The following is an 18,930-nucleotide window of genomic DNA, read 5'->3' on the forward strand; positions in this document are numbered from 1 at the left end:
GTCTTTTTTCATGTCTGGAAAGGGGTTATTCACAGAGTATTATTTACGATTTGTCTTCAAGGTATATTCTGCTTTTTAGATGTTGTTTTCTGTGGAAAAAGAAATAGTTCAAGACAGATTCTTTTTCATTTCAAAACAATCTACATTTCTCCTTGCCACATGACAAGTCAGTCTAATGTCTGAGAGTCAAGTAAGTATTTGTAAGAGTCATTTGTAAGTATGTTTGAGACTTATGTCTCATGTAAGTATTTGAAAATATACAGCAATGATCCTATTGCTGAACTGAGTCAGCAAACCCTGGCTACTGGTAGTTTTGGCACTACACAATACTTTTGCAATATTTTTCTATAAAACCAGGAAATACTTAATGTCAGGCACTTGCCTGCCCTAGCTGGACTACAAAATGAGATCTGACATGACTTCAGCAAGAAAAATGGAAAATTGTTAACCACGTTTTGCAACCACCTCAGGATTTATCTTCACCTTCTACTGGGTGAATCAGTGAATCAGTAGATATGCACCTAAAAGCCAAGATTTTACCACTTATTAATTTTGTCACATATTCCACTTCATGTCCAAAGCCCTGAAATCCCTTCTTTTATTACTGCAGAGAAAAAACAACTTCAGAAGAAAATCAGTTACTTTATTCATCTCAAATTCCCAATCCACATCATCAGGAGCCTCCCATTTTTTTCTGAAATTATCTTCTGGATTTTTTTTCCTCAAGGACATTAAACTAAAGGATATGTAGCTAATGAGTTGTTTCTGAATTTGAAGGATAGCAGAAGTCTACAAAAGGAAAACTATATTGCAGCGGGTGGGAAGAGATAGAAGAAGATGGAGACACTGGGGAGAATTAGCTGTGGTTCTGAATTTCTTGCAGATCAGTCACACCATTCTTCTCTGAAGAGTGAAACGACGCTTAGTGAAGTGTGTGTTACAGGCCAGACTGTTCGATGTGATTCCCACAGTGAAAGGAAAGATAAATTTTCCCACCATTTTAATATATCTGGTTTTATTTCACTGAAACACAATTGGGAGTAACATGTCCATCCAAATGACTTGCACGAGTCAGCAGCAGTCTAATCACTGTCTTTTTTAGGTTGACAGGTTATGGGTAAAAACAGTTTAATCAACTCAAATAATTTTCTAGCTCAGGAGCTGTATTTCCATTAGTGTAAAAATTGGGGATATTTGTGTTGTGTGATGACTGCTTGTAAGGCAGTCAAGCTGCACGTACATCTGACTCAGTGTCTCCTATAATGTAAAGTTCTGTATCAACAAACTAAAAAAAAAAGCAGAAAAACTTTCTTTGTAACAGTAATATGAAATATCTTTTCAATTTTGTGTTTTTCAAAATTCAAAGGTGGAGTGATCTCTCTTCAGTTTTATTTACTAAATGGTTCCTCAAGCTCATTAGCTTATGTTTGGTTCGTATAATTTTGTTCTTGATGAATAAGCACAGATTTCAGGAGCAAATTATCCTAGATGATGAATTTAAGAAAAGTTCTTCTTTATATACTGTTTTCCAGACTAATATTCCAAATATAAGTAGAAGTAGAAATCAGCCAAAAGCAATCCTACTTTCTTGCAATATTAATTCATGTCTCGATGAGCCCCTTTTGCCTCTGAATATGGGAAGAGAAAATAAGGACAAAAGGATTATTGAAACTGGAGGTTAAAAAGGTATTTCAGACTGTGATGCTTTAACACCTTTTCCAAACTGAAATGTTCACTGCTGTATCAGTTGTGTTCAGTTTCATTCCTGACTATTGTGAGTCTTGTCCAAATAAGCCGATAATTTTTAGCTTTTTTTGTGTTATGATTACAATTTGATATCTCCTGTGAAGAGTACATGGGTACATTTTTAGTACACGAGTAAGAATGGTGAAATCAGCTTGCTAAGGTAAAATTGGTATTTAGAGAGAAAGAATTTCACACAAGAACTGACAAAACAATGCAACAAATTAAGCATTTATTATGAGAAGTCATGAGAATTATTTTGTCAATTGTCAGCAAAAAATCAAGTATTTTCATGTTAACTTGGAAATAACAGTTCCCATTAAGAGATCCCAGCAGCTGAAATCCTGCTATTCACAAGTAAATAACAAGAAAAAAACCCTTACAAAACAATATCGCTTTGTGTTATCTATAAAACCCTATGCATGAGCTCTTCTCTTGAATATCACCACTTTGTTTCACACTGATGTATTTAATGGCCTCATTTGTGTATTGGTTCACATTTTCATTATATTTTGTAATTTAGCATTCTCCATGATTGTGTCTCATTGAACAGATGCACTACAATTTCTCTGCAGCAAATTCTATGATCCTTAATTAGATGTCAATATGTTTCTTGTAATGCTATTGTGAATTGAACACATTTTTAGTTACATGGACATTAATTAAAGTCATATGCTGAATTGTTACATCTTTTCAAGCCAGTTGGAGAAAATATTTCTGGTTTACTTGAGTGCTGTAAAACATTCTATTTTATTCCTTCATTAGTTACTGTACTGAAGATTCTACGCCATCCTACCTCAAATGATGCAGTGTCAATATGCATAAAAAGATGCCCTGCCCTGCATGCACAGATCTAAGTGCTAAACAATGCCTTCAGTCATGTTCCCTTAAATGGAAGATGACAGCTCCTCTCTTTAGGAGATGAGATGTGTATTTATTAAACATGACAGAGGGAAGGCAAGACCTAGGACGTACCTTTGCCTCAGGAGTCACTGCTTATACAGACGGCATATTGGAGAATAAATGTGACTTTAAATCACTGCCTGTACAGGGGAATATTGGAAAATAAATGTGACTTTAAATCAAAGAAGTACCAGGTCTGTAGTCCCAAACTAAGCGCTACAAGAAAATTTTAGAAACTTCACTGTTGTTGACAGATAGGAGGAACAGAGGGAACAAGAGTAGTACCAAGATCTTGCATAATCATTGACATGATTTATATACTAAATGATGTAATTTTTTTTTCCCTGTAGCAGAATCAGTTTTGATGGGCAGGAGCTAAGGATTTTTTTTTTTAATCCATAGCTGTAAGTTTTTGAGGAGATTTCAAGCAGGTCTCAACAGAATGAATGGCATAAGGCTGGCATAAGATGTGTGAAATAACTGTAAACAGCTAGTGGGATGTGAGCTAGTGAGGAAAAGAGCAAAGAACAGCTTAAAATATTAAGGCAAACCAGTGAGAACCAATATTCTTCCCTATTATTGTAGGTGGCATGTCCTTCCAAAAACACCCTTTTGGTTAGTATAACATTTATTTCTGCTTCCTACTCAGTGAGAGCAAGTTTTGCCTCTACTTTGTAGTTGCCAAAGTTTCCAAGACAGAAATTATGAGATTCTAAAGGGAAGCTGGGATTTATACTCTCTTTTTTTGATGGAGGTTCACTCCATGGAAAATATTGCTGCAGATTACAAAGGGGCAGAGACAGGTAGAATAGGTATGCAACAAAAAACCAAACCAAATAAAACAAAAAATAACAAAAACAACAAGAAACAAAACAAGCAAAACAATGAAAGAAAAGAACTCCATAGATCCATTATGTAAACCTCCAATGAAAGGAAAAATACAGCTGAACTATTCAATGAGATGGTTCTCTACTGCTCCTCTTTATTCCCCTGCTGTGACAACCCCTTTTTGCCAGCTTATCTCCAGAGGTTTTAGTTAGTTAGGTGTAAGGTTGCTCCAGCAAGAATTAAGGACCTAGAGGAGAGATAAATTCTGCTTTTTCATATGATTGTATCATGCATACTGCAGCACTTAGGAAACTTTCAACAGAGACATCAATGATCTGATTAGGAAAGTATGGTTGAACATAAAGAGTAAAAAGAGATTAATCCAAGCCTCTAAACAAGCCCACCAAGCCCACAGGTGTTTTTCTGAAGTGGGAAGTTGCTGCTAACTTGAGTACAAAACCAATATTTTTGCGGCTTTTAGCTCACTGTCCACCTTTGCCCCTCTCCCTATGCAGCTCTGTAAGGAAGATTATAACTAGATCTTGTGGGGATGTTCTTTCAGCATTTTCTATTTTAAAATCTGAATTTTTATGAGATGGGTATTTGCAAAATATATTCAGAAGAAGAAATGGGAAAATTTTTCTTCATCCCATTTCATTGTTATGTGAAAAGTTCAAATTTTTAGCTTTCAGAAAATACAGGGAGACTTATGTGAAAACCAAAAAAAAATTATAGACGACAGTCTTTTTCAAGTTTCAGCTTGTAAAACTTAGAGAGATTACAATTTCTTCTCCTGACTTAGCTCTATTTTCAGTGAGAGCACATGTGGTTCTAATGAGTGCCATTAGGTCCATGACAAATTTTCTGTGTATCAAACCAGCTTATGTTAAAACACAGACTTCACAAAATTAAAAATAGAGTACTGAGTTCTTAAGAGATTGAAAGGCAAACATTCTGAACTGTGAATAAGTAATTTTTTTTAAAACCTGTAAGAAATCTCAAATTTAGAGAGGAGCTCAATTTGCATGCAAGATTTACTGCAAATTTTGAACACAAATGTCATCAAAATGTTCACAGAATTAGGTTACACAAAAAACAAATTCTGACTGAAGGCTCTATTATTTGCAAGTATCACATAGACAGCTAAAGAAGTTACGAGTTTAAAGTCTGTGGATCAAGGCTTGGATTCTCTGAACATATCAAAAAGTCTCATAGCAGCTCCCAAGGTTCTGCTGATTAACCCAGTAGGATATTAATTAAGGAAACATCTGCCATCCATACTCAGCATTCTCTTTCACCAATTAGGAGAGATCTGGGTAATTCAGACTTCTGAAGCACTTTTTTTTTTTCCACCCTTCTTTTTCCACTGAGAATTAAGTCTGTACAGCACTGGCTGAAATAAGCCAGTTTACTAAAACATACTGCAATACCTACTGGAAGTAGAACAACTGAAGGAAAAAGGAGATTATCATTTTAAAAAATAGTTCAAGCTACCTGACCCAGTTTTCTGTAGCTGCTGGTTCTCAAGCTGACATCTTCCTGTTCCTATACTGGAAGAACAAGCAGTTAGCTGGTCCCTTTCCAGAGATAAAGCTCTGAAGCAAAGCAAAACAACCAAACAATTCAGAGGAGTTCCACATAAAAAAAAAAAAAAATATATTTTTGAAGCTGAATACAAAGAGGTCAGATTTAGAAATAAGCTAGTCACTTTCCTTGTAGTGTACTTGCCTTGCCATGATCTTGTGGTGCTATAAAACATTGAAGGTGACATTTGTTTGCTTACAATCAAAGATACAGTGATGCTTCTGTGACATCTACTTTGCAGTGGCTTATAAATTTCAATTAAATATACACAAGAGCTCAGGAGATTAACAGCAGAATTTTTTGTCCTTCTTGACAGAGGATAGCCTTACCAGTTTCACCCCCTTCCCTCTTGACTTCTCTAACCAAAGCCAGAAAAACACTGAAGGCAATTATGCCTACTTAAAGCTTGTGGAGACCTGTCACTCTCCCAAAGCTACCATATAATCTTCCTTGCAGTCCATTTAGCTCCCCTTTCTTTAACCTGCTGCAATCCCCAGCATGTGCTCCTCCCACACTGTCCCAGTTGTCTCTCCTTGGACTCTACAGAGGTGACAAAACCTCCAACTGACCAGTGGCAGACACTTCCCTTATGGTTTCATACTCACTCTCTGTGAGATCATGGGGCTGGAAAATAACCATTTAATTTTCATTTTTCAAAACTAACCTTAAAAATTCTCCTCTGCCATGATACTTGAAAAAAATTGTCCATGGTTAAGCAGCTGGTGTGCCAAGACCACTGCATACTGTGCCAGTCAATTTCCTCTTATTTTTAACGCTCCCCTTGCAAGACCAGCCATCTGTTTCTTGTTTTATCCCTTGATTGCAATCTTTTGGGGATGAGTTTATTTCTGTACTTTTAGCACCAGCCAGACTGGGGTCAATGAACCCAGGCAGCCCCATTCAGTAGTTTATAAATACATCATCTAGCCCTTCCTACTGTAGTGGTGGGGATTGGGTATATTTTCCTTTGTCATTGCAATGGGAAACAATCTAGAAATTTCCCCTCAGTTAATTTTTATTAAATTTTTAATTAGGGTCCAATAAATACAGAAAAAAATAATAAAAATTTTAAAAAATTCTTCAAGGATTAGAGACCATGAAGTAATAACATTTAAGAATTTAAATGGTTGCTGAATACCAAATAACTACAATGAACCTTTCTCCCCCATATCAAAACACTGAATATTAAAGTAATCTATGGCACATCAGGTTTGTTTCTTAATTACTGCTGAGAGAGATTACATGTTGATCTGTGATTATCTTTACAAGAAAAGAAGTGAAAGTAGAGAAGAAATGTAATAAAATGATACAAAATTAGGAGCTTTAAAAGATATCTAAATGGTTTCATTCCAGTGGTTGCAGTAAGACTTTCTTTGGATCAGTGGAAGATCTACAAATTACAGAACTAGTGTAGATTGTGCTTATTACAAAACTCATGTAGATTGTGCCCTCTGGGTGGTGCCATCCAATTCATTGCTAAATTGCAGGATGCATCAAACAGATGCCAAGCCTTTCCGAACTAGCTGTCATTGCTGCCACCAAAGAAATTACTCTTTTCTCCCTGCTTGTTTCACAGAGCCATTGTTCTTCTGCTTTGCAAAGTATGGGCATGGCATGTGGCAGATCATTTTGTGAATAGACATTCTTATTACAACAGAAAAAAGTGAGACCGGGGATTTCACATGTTCTTTTTGCCTTAGAAAGCTTTAATGTAGTTTTCTGTTTGAGCTCCTTAACTATCCAGAAACAGGTAAGTCTATGGTGAAGCTGTACTAACTGCTCACCCTGAAAATTTTTCATACCTTTAGGCAATACTAAGTAGCTTTTGCCACAAACTCTACTCCTTTTTGGAGTAGAATTATATGTGTTGTGCACCAGCTCATATACTTTCCTGCCATTTATTCATAGCCCAGTGTATTTTCACAGATACAAAGTGTTGGAATACTTACTTTATAAAGGCTGGAGGGAATAAAACATTTTGGTGAGTATTTCTCAGAACAGAAAATCTTGCTTATTCCCAGACATGCCAAGAAGACAAAACTTCTTACAAAATTTCTCTTCTGAAAAAGCAGGCTGGGATGGATTTGAGTTTCAGAAGTTACATGCTGAAGAGATGGATTTAATAATCAGAATTTTGCCCTGAGGTGAAGAATGGTGATTAATCACCCAATCACATAATTTTCGTAGCTATTTATGCATACAATACTCTCCAATTTCTAAAATGGTCCTGTAGGAAAAATGGCAGTGTGGTACAGCTGTAACAGAGAAAAAAAAAATATAATGAAGTTAAAACAAACAAACAAACAAACAAAAAAAGACAATCAGCAGTTGGCCTGTCATTTTATCTTACTGTCATTCTTGATTCATGAAATCCAAGAGAAAAACACTACTTAAATTTAAAAATATGTCCCTAAAATGTTTGCTGGGATTTCAGGTCACCCTACAAAGGATACATTATTTTAAGAATTTTCAGACAATTATTTCTCCCAAATCACTGGAATCTCTTGACTATGTGTTTTGAATCTGACATTCATGAAAAGGAGAGGATAATAAAATTAATCAGATCCACGCTTGTACAAAATTGTGCAATCTGTCACATATCCAAACACAAAAAAAGACCTCAAAGCACAGGTGCACAGTCCTGCAGGGTTTTCTTCAATTAAATCTTATTTCCCTAGAGACGATTCTAGAATACAGTTTATGTTATTACACAAAAGCAATATGTACAATCCTTCACATCTGGAGTAATCTGGAGCAGAAACATAAAAGTGCAAAGTTATGTGGTGCTCGCTGTTGTAAGAAATGTCAGCTAGGCATTTATAGGGAAGAATTAACCTTTGGCAAGACTGATAAAAATGTACTAATGAACTAATACTTCTCCACCTCAAACCTTCATCTGTCTGTGCATAGATAGGGACCAACAAACATGACAAACAAACTTGTCAATTGCTAATCTAAACCAAAAAATCAGCCCAGAGGTGAAACACACTGTCCAATAAATAATTTATTCCTACCCTGGATTCACAGGTTGCACAATAAAGGAATTAAGACTACCATTCATTTTGCTAGGAACAAGCATTCTGTATGAAAGCAGTGGCTGATGAGCAGCTGCATTCATCCTAGTTCAAACACAAGGAATTTTACCCAAAATAAATACAGGTCACTTCAGTCATTAAGAGAAAATATGAACAGCCACTAGAAGAGGAGATTATTATTCTACCATATCTTGCTATCCTGTAAAATGTCTTGATTTTGTTTGATTTTTCTCCAGGAAGTGCCAGAAAGCTGCCTGTCAACAACTTTCAGGTTTCTTTTGCAAAGATAAAGATTTTCAAAGACTGTGCATCAAACCAGAATTTATGATGATTTACACCCACTCATGCTGTATGGGCAGATGGAAATCTAAACAATGAAATAAGGCCCTTATATATCCTCCCTTTTCTGACCTGCACTGCAGTGCTTTATGCAGAGCACCCAACAGTATGAGTTGTTTTGTGTTGAGTGTTCTCTACAGATTTTTGTAATCTAGAGATTACAAAAATATTACAGCTCACCTCAAAACAAACAAAAAAACCCACCAAAATCAAACAACTCCCCCCAAAATACAAACAAGCAAAAAACCCTAGTTCCTGACAGCAATAGGCCTAAGCATGTTTCTATCCTTTTTCTGAAGACCAAGGTGTTTTCCTATGTTCTTCACTGAACTGCGAGGTTTGTGTGAGGCACAGGCAATGAAGAAACTCCATTTCCTTTTTGCCCATATTACATATAAATACAGTCCTTTTTACCTATGGTCCACAGTGATGCAAAAAAGCAAAGAAGAAAGTCTACCTCTGCTTACATGCACCACATTTGATCACCAGGAGAGGGGAGAAGCAGGGCTGAAAGTTTCCCTTCAGAAACCTCTTGGCCCTGGTCTTCATCAATTATCAGTCAATTGATACTCAAAATGACCCACATTGTTAGGCTTTTCCTTCATGTGACAAACGAATGCTGCTAAAGTTAAACTGTAAGTTCACATCAGTGAGCCACCAAGACTAGCTATAAATCTAAGTAGATGAGAGCTTCTTAGACAGCTAAATGGAGTAGTTCAGCCTACAACTAGCATAAAAGACTCATACTTGCCTCAGAACTTACAGGGGGTATTTCTGGATTTCTTGGAAAGAACCAAGTATTTCTTGTATTTTGTATATTTCATCCTTCCCAAGTGTTTTTTTCTACTCCATCACCGCTCTTTGGCAATATTACCGTCAACAGCAATATCAATTTTTCCATTCAGAATGGCACTTCAAACCATCTGATTTTAGGTAACACTTCTGTCATCATATATACACCTTCTGATATGTAGTATACAATAATTAGAATTCGTCTCTCTTTTTGGGTTTTTTTTTTGTGAACATAAATAATTAGCAATATTATTATATTACTAAGAAATAGTAAAACAAAAAATCTGCTTAATTATTTGAATTCCTGTCAATGATTTGATTAACACCTAAGTTTTTCTTTGTCTTGGGAATGAAGAGAAGGTTAAAATTTTGATGCAATATCATAGTGTAATCTTATATTACCAGAATTATTGTGAACAGTTGAGTATATTCTATTTAAAACTGCTATTGCAACTAAAGTGAGCCAAACTTGTAATTCTGACCAAAAGTAATGGGTAGCTAGGTGTGATTTGGCTTGTAAAGGACCCACTTTCAGACTTTGTGGCATTCAAAACAAAGGTTACAATTCTTATCTTCCCTTCCATCTTCAAACAATATAAACTTTTAAATTGCATAATCAGCAAGCCATTGTCATAAAGGCACGCATGATGTTAACCTCTTGTTGCCTCTAGTGCATTTCATGATGCACACCCAGCATATACACTCAGTGTAAGGTTTGTCTGTTAGCAGAGACTGCAGCCAGCTGTTCGCCATCTGTTTCAGATTGTCACAGGATTGATGGATCTCAGGGCCAGCACTGCCAAAGCTGAAAAGCACAACATAAAATTAGGCTAGAAAAGGACCAGATCCTGAGAATCTCCATATTCCTGTTTGGACTTTTGACCATTATTGTATCAGATAGGCTACAAATTGATGCTCTTTACCTGCCCCTGGTCAAGAGTGGAAACTTTAATGTTCAAAGAGACCACGCCTGAGTACACACTATTTCCCTATCTTAAATGTATTTCATGCTTCCATAAGCTGGTTGGGTCAGAAAAAAAAAAGAAATATTAAATCCACAGAGTACCTTGAACCGTTAGGATGCACACTAACTTATTTCACATGACCAAAGTGTCACTTTCTTGGAAAGCTATCATTATATGATGGCCTAACTATATAGCCCATAGAGAAGTAAAGTCACTCAGATCTTTCTGGGTAAAATTTCTCCCTCTCCTTTTCCTTGCTTTCATTTGTGCTTCCAAATATCCACTCAATACTGGAGAAATTTGTTGATGTGAGGAATGGTGCCAGGGAGATTCAGTCTCTGCAGCTACACTGCAAGAGGCACCACAGAACCAGTGTGCCTCCTGTGCCAGTGAGGGGTGAGATTATCAGAGAAAACATCTTCCATTTCAAAGAACAGCCTCCTATTCACTTCTCATTATTATTACTTTTGCAGCTCAGCTCAGTCCATCATAATACTGTAAAACAGAATAAAGAGATTTTAAACCATGGTATTGCTTTCGTGTATGTTCATGCACTTTGGACTGTGAATGTCTCCTTTAACAGCCAGGTTTGTGTTGGATTTTTTTCCATAGCTATTTCTTTGTGGACTGCTGCTAATCACATATGTAACAGTATTCTGAACTAAAATAAATTTATTCAATTTGAAAAACTGTTATGCTGCCCTCCCTTTTCCCTATGTCTGTTACCATAAGAGATTTTCACAGGTTGGTTTTATGAGGGGTTGTTTGGTGGTGGTTGGGCTTGGCTGGTTTTTTTTCCATCTAAACACATCCTTCTAAAGCTGTCATTATAAAACAGAATGGTGTTTCGACCATGTTTTCATTATTTGATAATATTATCTGCTTCCATTGAAAAGAACTTACAGAATCAGAAATTAGTATAAAAAAGTGTATAGCAATAATACATATAGAATGCAACAGGTAATGCCTCATAATTTCTGTGTATGAAAGAAGTTTGTCTATTTTGTGAATTTAGGCTTTAAGGCCCTAATTTTACCAAAAACTCAATAGTACTCCGATTTATAAACAATAGATTCCTTAAAAGTTTCAATACTTTGACACATTTCAGCTTGCCCGAACCAAACTTGTCTTGCTTCCATAGTCTTGCTTCTTGCTGAAGCAATAATTTTCTTTATTGCAAACTATTAACTTAAATACGTGGTGGAGAAGCAATGCAGAGGTCCCATCACACTCAACCACACATAAGTTACAGGGAAAATTTTTAAGTTTCACATTTGGGGAGATTTTTCTGTGTAATAGTGGATGAGAAGGTAAAGGCAGTAACTTAATTTCCTTTCACAAGAAAAGGAAAAAGTCAAAATTTCCAGTAGTCATTAGACATATAGAAGATGCAACCCTTTATTAGCTGTATTGAAATATACAGCAGAATTATCTCCTACACCCCTCTGCTACTCTTAAAAAAGGAGGTGGGAGCTAGCAGACATTAGAAGCAGCAAACAGGCATCAACTGTCTGGTCCAAAACAGGGCAGCAAGACAGGGTTATTGATCAGAGAAACATCAGGACAGTTAATGGAGAAATTTTTTGCTCTCTTTATTCTTCCTTTCTTTACAGTGTTGAGCACGATCAATATGGGACTAAAATCTACACCATGAAAGCAGCAAGTTCTACTTCTTAAGGATTTTGCATGGAACATTTTCATTCAGGCACAAACCCATGCCTCGTGAAGTACCCAGTAGATGTTCAGAAAGTTCATTAAAAAAAAAAAAAAAAAAAAAAAAGAAAAATATTTGCCTCAGTTTCTTTTTTTATCCAGCATGATGTAGAGGGGAATCAGAGAAGGTAGCATATATCTTGTATAGGAGGTCTTGCACATCCTAAATGACCCATTCTCACAAAAGCTCCCTCTTTTAAATATATGACTTCCAGTACAAACTGGAAGCAAAGTAACGCACAAGTAAGTGCAGTGGTATGAAAGCATATTTTCTTCTAGGAAGGACCAGTTTCACTGCAATTTATGGTTTCCACTAGAGTAATACTCAATAGTAATAGTGCTACTACAAATTGTGATTCCATTGAAGAATAGTGTTATAATGGAGGAGATGGTTTCCCACAAACCCTTGCCAGAGAGCTTTCTTTCATCAGACATCATCCTTCTGAAAGGGATTGATTTGCTTCCCCTAGCACCTTTATAGAGTGAAGTACTATTAGTTACATTTAGCTCCTAGGACTCTAAATTTCTATAAAGAAACAAATTTGACTGATTTTCTTTTCTTGTGCTCTAGTATCAAAAATCACCAAGTTTTTGCAACCAGCAATAATACTCCACACTTCAAACTAGAAAGCTCAAATCTAATGTTTTTCCTTTAAAAAAAGCTTGAAAACCACATCTGTAGAAAACCACATCTGTAGAGTATCTTTTATCCAGCAAAAAGCCATACACCATTGAAAATTCTGTCCATTCCTAGTCTTTAAAATCACTTCAAACATCAGTAGCAGAGGTATTATCCCATGAACTGTGCCAAATGAAAGCAACTCTATTCCACCCACCTATGTTCTTTCTTTAGTTTAATTGAATGGTTTAATTGAAGTGTTTTCACTTCCTGCACTAAAATCGTGTGCAACATCCCAGCTCAGACTTATCCTCTTTCTTTCAACCAGCAGTGTGCTTCTGTGGAAGTGTAAACTATTCCATTATGTGTATAAAATAATTTGTGATCTCAGGTGCTATAGGCCGCTGATGAAAAGCATTATTTAGACTCAATTTAATAGAGTGGGCAGGATCATTGCCTGGGCTTTATGGCTTGCCAATGGTCCCAGTGACTCCAGCAAATAAGCCTACTAGAGAATTATAAAGAAACCTTCAACCTTCCACTTATTTAGCATCCAAATAAATCAAACAGACACGGAAAATATTGATAAAGTTTGTGAGGAAAAGTGAGAGAACCAGAACTTTTCTTGCCAGCCTTTGCCTACCAAACACATTAAGAAGTTATTTTACATCTAATATTAGAGAGTAGAATTGGACCTCTAGCTACAGTCTCCAGAAAGTCACTCAGCAGGAATGAATGTGGCTCCACATGAGGTGACACAAGAATACATATTTTGTGCCAGGCTATCTCTAAGCTTCAGATGGGTTATCAGAGATGATGCCGGAGGACAGATGCTGCCAAGAGCAATGAGTTTTGCCTGTAGAAGGAGGGAAGTTGCTCCAATCAAGCATACCCTACAATACTACCATGATTTTGAAAAGGTCCCTTCAGTGTTTCAGGGGCCTTAGAGATGATGGGCTGGGGGCAGAGATAATAGCTCATTAACTATTTCTCTGCAGTGTATACCAAAAAATAGTTTCTAATTGAAAATTATCCCAGCTACAGAGAAGATTATCTGAAAATAGCTCCTATTTCTTTTACTAGCTTCCCCCCCCCCCCATATCTTCAAATTTCTTGGCTTTAAGACTTCCCACACTCCTCTCTCTGCTTCCCCCTCTCCCACCTCTCACCTCCTCCCTCTCCAATCTGTCTTCTCCGCCTCCCTTGGCAGGCTCTCTAGCTTTAATTCAATAGTTAAAAGGCTGAATCAAAACTTGTATAACAGGCTTGAGGCAACTTATTCCATGTCAGAAAAGGAGAAGAGGCTTAGAACAGCCCAGATTTGATTTTGCATCCATGGGAGTGAGCACAGTGACCCACCAATATTTTCCCCTTTACATGGATATATTATTTGCCAGGCGTTAGATGTTACCTGCATAGTCAAGAGCAGCAGTAGGGGAATCTCAGTGACAGGTATGATGCACCACAGGTCTGTTCCTTAGGCCCTTCTCATCTGAGACATTTCATTAATGCTGTCATCTGAAACCCAAAACCTGGAGGCTGCTTTAGCTTTAGCGGAAAGCAAATTTCAGGGAGAAAAAAAAGCAGAACAAGGTAAGAAAATTAGACAGATAGAAGAATGAAAAAGCAAAGAATGCCCAGTTTTATTCTTTGTATCCCAAGCAGCTCAATTTCAGTTTAAATAAGTGTTGAACATGCAGATAGGCACTATGAGAAGTCTGTCATGCAGGGGAGAGCAGAAAATACCTTGATTACCCTGATAAAAATGATGATGTGTGCTAGGACTGCTAACCTAATTGTAAAGAATGAGCACAAGTCAGGGAGAAAATCCACCAGTGCTAGTAGACAGTATTAACACAAAACCAAGTATGAACATACTGTTGGCCGGCTTTAACACCCTGAATAATTCATATTATGCTGAGACCAGTAATAGAGTCTCTATAATCTGCTAACCCGAATGCCTGATCCAGCAGCTGGCTTGTCATAGGAGGATCACAACCTGATATTGATCAGGACTCAAGTAATTGGGTGTAATGAGGTTTAGGTATCAGAATAATGCAAACAAGAATCAGCAGGTGATGAGATAGCAATATCTGAAACTGCTAAAAATGTATTTAATACCACTGTGGTTGATTTTAGTTTTGCATAAACTTGCTATAAACCAGTATGAATATGAGGTTTATTTACTTTATTCTGTATAGAAGTGGCTATGCACTGTAACAGATTACCCAGAGAGGTTGTGGGGTCTCCCTCAATGAAGATATTTAAGAACTGTCTGGACACAATTCAGTGCCGTGTCCTCTACGATGACTCTTCTTGAGGCAGAAAGGTTGCATCTGATGGTTAACTTTAGTCCTTTCCAACCTGAACCATTCTGTGATTCTGGGATCTAGAAGATTTTGGGTAGAAAAAGGGAGAAATGAGTTTTACTTACTTGTTTTTAGCTTAAAAATTAGAAAAGGAAATAAATAATACTTTATAAAGCTAATAAATGAACAAAACCACTACACAGATTTTTTTCACCATGCCATGGAGAGTAGAATCAGGCCTGTTTTTTTGTCAAAGGTCAGCATTGCACCATTTGAGTTTTATGGAATATTAAAAAAACAAAATTACATATTATATGTGTTGGAGCCCAGGTACTTGTTCTCATTAAACTATTTCCTTTAATGCAAATTGTAAAAGTAAGAATACAGCCTATATGAATTTATTCTGGCTGTTCTTGGTTTTGTTGGGTTTTTTTACCCAGTAATTTAATGGCTTAAAAATAATTCAGCCATACTGCATTTCTTGAGAAAAAACCCTTAGAACTAAGATATAACTTCTAAAGAGAAATTTTAATTTTTTAAAATTAATCCTAGGGTTTAACATGCCAAGCATGGGGGGGGGTGCACACATATCTACACATGCACTGAAGACAGACACTTGTACAAGGGTTAAATTTTAGTTGTGAGATTTACAAGGACCTTCCGTCCTCTGGGAAATGGGACACACACCACAGCAGCAGTGCCACAAATCTCTCAGATCCTCACCATACACAGCCAAGTATGTTTTGCATACAAAATATTCAAATTACACATACTTTAAAAAGCAGAATAAAGTTTTTAGCAAGTTGTAATCAGTGTCACAACTATTGCATATTTAGACTTTTCTTCTTGTTTGGATTTTTCTACCAATTCATCCTAGCTGTGTATAGTGACAATATACATAACAAACCCATTATTTCTTTGTGATGGGAGAAAATAAAACAACTACAGCAATCAGAAAAATACTTACATTAGTTCCCATCACCCAAAAAACATTTTTATTTTTGAGACTGTGACTACATCCTGTTATTACAAGGGGGTTTTTTATTGCAAAGAAAAAGCCAAAAGTTGCATTAATTTCATCTCCTTCTCCCATGTTTTCATTTCCCCTTGTACATCCACATCCACCCTACACACAGTGCATGCATATGGGACATTGAACTTATTGTTAGCTCAGTGTGGAAGCTTTGATGTGTGAATCTTTGCAGAGCTGCCAGGAGAATGACAGTCTACTTACCGCAATGCAAAGACTATTCTTCATCTATTCAGCTCACTTCCAATAGTCTTATATCAGTGTCACAAAGAAGATTGCGCCTTCCAAAAGAAGAACTTGCACCCCTCAGGGTTAGTTCTTTCTCTCAGAGGACTGAACGTCAGTTCTGAAACTTTTTAGAATTTTTATTATATGAAAATACGGGTTAAATGCAATAAATTAAGTGAAAATACACAGCCCAAAATACAATAAGTAATAAACTAGAATTCATGTTTCTAATACATTGTTTCCAGAGGTGAGAACTTGATTTTTGTAGCATGGTGATTTTTTTGTAGCAGTGAAGTTGGAACTTCCTCTTGAACATATAAAGAATATTGTACTATGAATTCAAATGTACAGATTGCAGTAGTAAAACATAAACTGCTTTCTCCTGAAAAATTAATTTCAATGTACTGTTCTATGACATAGATTTGTTGCATTTAAAACTATAAATGAAGCTACATATGGACACCAGAAGACCATGAGAAATACCTCAGAACCTAACTCATCTCTTAGTACCTGTGCCTCCATTCTGGTGCCAGCCCTCATGGCAAGCATAATTTTTCTTTGACTGAGTTTGTGGATCCAAGGAGAGAAGGCGCTTCGTCATTTGCCAAACATATTCTTGCTGAGATTACAGGACCACAATGCTAGGTTCTGTAGAAAGAAAAAGGCATCTGGAAGATTTACAGAGAGACCAAATAGGATGGATAAGTAATCTCCTACATATATATATAGCAATATAGTGTAGAGACAAGAACAAAGGTTCTCATTCCTAGCCTAGCAGTTCCTTCCTCCCCACTCCATTTCCCATCATGGTATTAACTGTATGTCTAAGGACTAATTTTTAAGGCTGTATTACCTGTAAGTGTGGGAACATTTTGTGTGGAGGAGTGCTGATAAAAGGCTATTTAAAAGAACAAAAATACCATATGCTTCCTGGATTAATTTTGAAGCCTCATTAAGGTTAACATAAAAGACTCAGATACACAACTGACTTGGTGTGCATTTTCATTTGATCAGAGAGGGGTGGTATTTTTGTAAACAAAATTGCTAATTTAATCTGGTCCTTAATAAATATGTGTGTAAATATTCTAAGCTGCAATCTTGCTGTACCTTGGCAGAAGAAATGCCAAATAGATGCTAAGTTTACTCATCCTAAATAATAATGACACTTAATATATGAATACAACAGACAATAAAGAAAATTTGTATTATCTAGGAACTCCAAAGGTGTTTCCTACAAAACTAGCAGCCAGTTCTACAAACTGGTAATCCAAAAGTGACAGAGAGGCTGTGTCAGAGAGGGTGTGTAATGTTGTTCCTGTTAGCAGAATATTGTGTTTTAAATAAGGTTAACATCTTCAAATACTGTCATGCCATTCTTACTACTAAGAATAAATAAAATACTTGAGAAGCAAAGTCTGAGAATCTATCCTGAAATATTCCAGTGATATCAAATTTAGTTCCAATATCCATGCATATAAAAAAAAGTAATAAATTAACTAGACCCTTATAAAATTGAAATGTATGATTCTACATCAGTATTGGTTCTGTAAATAGAATAGTATTGATGTTAGTGAACATGTAGTAGATTTTTTCAGACTGAAATTATTTGCTTTCAAATTGTCAGCCAAAGAATGCTGTTCTGAAAGCTCTGACATTAATTTTCATGTTAACAAAGCTTTTTTTTTTTTTAATTTCAGTTACCAATCAATGCAAAATAAGGTAAGAAAACTTTTAATTTCTAATCTGACAGAATTGACTGTTTTGCATAACCTTACTTTGAAACTAATATATTCATTATTTGAAGAACAACCTCTGCAGAAATTTCATGTAATCCTACAGTCCTCAGAATCTTATTTGATGCAAAGAGAGAAGTAAGGACAGGCACATTTGATCAAACCAAAAGTATTTGTTCCTCTTTAATGCTATTGACTGAAAATTTGAATTCATAATTTGATTTTAATAGGCAACTGAGTCCAACCCATCTTAATTTAAAATCATCTTTAAAATGTACATTTTCAAGGTAGCAATTACAATACCAAAGGCCAAAGGCTGGCAGGTTGTAAAAATAAATTTTATATTAAGGACAAAATCAGACAGACAAAATAGTAAATACAGCTGTTCAGCTTTTCCAACTTGCTAGTATATGCCTCTATTTACAATTTCTTTATTAACATATTTCCTTAAAAAAAAAAATCTGTGTAAATCCAGTTTTCAGTCCTAAAACAGTCCTTACTTTCAGTCTAAAGAATGTTGAGTGACAAAAATCTTTAATTAAAAAAAAAAAAAAAATCAGTAACAAATATGAAATTTTCCAAAGGGATATCTTGATTTATTGCATTGTTTATAAGACCACCCTCTTTACTTCTAAATGTTTCTGTATTTTTCCCTATCTATTTACTTCAACTAATCTTAATTTAGGATGTGTGCATTTGCTGCCAGAATTTGTACCAACCTGTCAAAGCTATGCTACTTTAGTCATAGAATAATAATTCCATGTAAGATGTTTAGGTGAAAATCATTGTGTAATTGAATTTCACTTAAACCCAAGAAGAAGATCTGAATGTTGACAGGCCGTTAGGAAAATAGTTCAACAGACCTACCCCATGACTATGTGCTCTGATTTATTACATCCCTTTAAGACATCTGTGATGCAATTCAGAGTATATTAGGACACCTTCTTTGGAGGAATTCTTTGCCAGTAGAAAAAATATAACTACTTTTATAAGGCTTCCTTTATAAAAGTTTAAAACATATAAATATAGCTATGTAAAGTCAGCTACTTAATTTACTGCTAGGAATGTAGCAGCAGTAGGAGTTGTGGCAGGTCAATCATTCTCTGGTG

Source organism: Zonotrichia leucophrys, chromosome Z (assembly GCF_028769735.1).
Source record: "Zonotrichia leucophrys gambelii isolate GWCS_2022_RI chromosome Z, RI_Zleu_2.0, whole genome shotgun sequence".
In the NCBI taxonomy this organism is placed as follows: Eukaryota; Metazoa; Chordata; class Aves; order Passeriformes; family Passerellidae; genus Zonotrichia; species Zonotrichia leucophrys.